General features: G+C 44.4%; 2 non-coding genes across 2 annotated transcripts; both read left to right on the top strand.

The window, feature by feature from the left end:
* The first annotated feature begins 86 nt into the window (after positions 1-86).
* On the top strand, positions 87-157 carry trnag-gcc (transfer RNA glycine (anticodon GCC)). Its single transcript has one exon. It is a non-coding gene; the product is annotated as a tRNA-Gly (tRNA).
* Positions 158-415: 258 nt separating this feature from the next.
* Positions 416-488, top strand: trnam-cau (transfer RNA methionine (anticodon CAU)). Its single transcript has one exon. It is a non-coding gene; the product is annotated as a tRNA-Met (tRNA).
* The last annotated feature ends 402 nt before the right edge of the window (positions 489-890 follow it).

Below are 890 nucleotides of genomic sequence, written 5' to 3'. Positions count from 1 at the left end.
CAGACAAACAGTTCAGCTGAAAGGCCAGACTAATGGCCCTTTTAGTGGGCATTTCACTACAGTTGTAAAAATAACCATGCAGGCAAGCATTGGTGTTTCAGTGGTAGAATTCTCGCCTGCCACGCGGGAGGCCCGGGTTCGATTCCCGGCCAATGCATTGAGGCTCACTTAGATTATAGCACCATACTATTCATTGGTAAAACCAACCTTTGCTCTCAAAGCAGTCGGTGTTGTTGGTGGCACATGATGATAGCGATCGAAGTAGTCTTTGCTGACACTCCAGTTCCAATGTTGAATCTGCATTTCCTTGGATACAGGCACTGTGACTTTTGTGTGAGGGACAACTTGTCTTTTGTGTCTTTATTACATTGAGAGATCTTTTCGATTTTAAGCACCTAGGTTAAGCCTATTGCAGGCCTCGTTGGCGCAGTAGGCAGCGCGTCAGTCTCATAATCTGAAGGTCGTGAGTTCGAGCCTCACACGGGGCATCCTTTTGCTGCACATGTGCTTTTTCTGGACTGGTGTGAAGTCATGTACAATGTACACTGTGTAGATGTAGCAGTGGGAAAGGAAAGAGAAGAATGTCAAGGTATCCACATTGTCAGCAACAATATTCAGGTGGTCTTCTGCTTTCAGACATTGACTGACTGGTGTTAAGGGGCCCAAAGATTGAGTTGTTGTTGTTGTTGAGAGATTCTTAAACATCCAGGTCTTTGTTTTCCAAGTGTGGGGTCCTCATTAAGGCCGTTGCTGTCACTCGGTTCGTTAAGGTTCCTGGATGTTGTCACAACAGACGTTAAGAGTCGTTGGGCTACCTGGATAATTTTGGGATAATTTTACATTGTGGTAACAAAATATATTTTGGAACAATGGGCTTTTATGTAAGAATT

Source organism: Seriola lalandi, unplaced genomic scaffold (genome assembly GCF_002814215.2).
Source record: "Seriola lalandi dorsalis isolate HSWRI2012SDOR001 ecotype SW California unplaced genomic scaffold, Sedor1 jcf7180002054571, whole genome shotgun sequence".
In the NCBI taxonomy this organism is placed as follows: Eukaryota; Metazoa; Chordata; class Actinopteri; order Carangiformes; family Carangidae; genus Seriola; species Seriola lalandi.
This window is presented reverse-complemented; position numbering and strand designations above follow the sequence as displayed.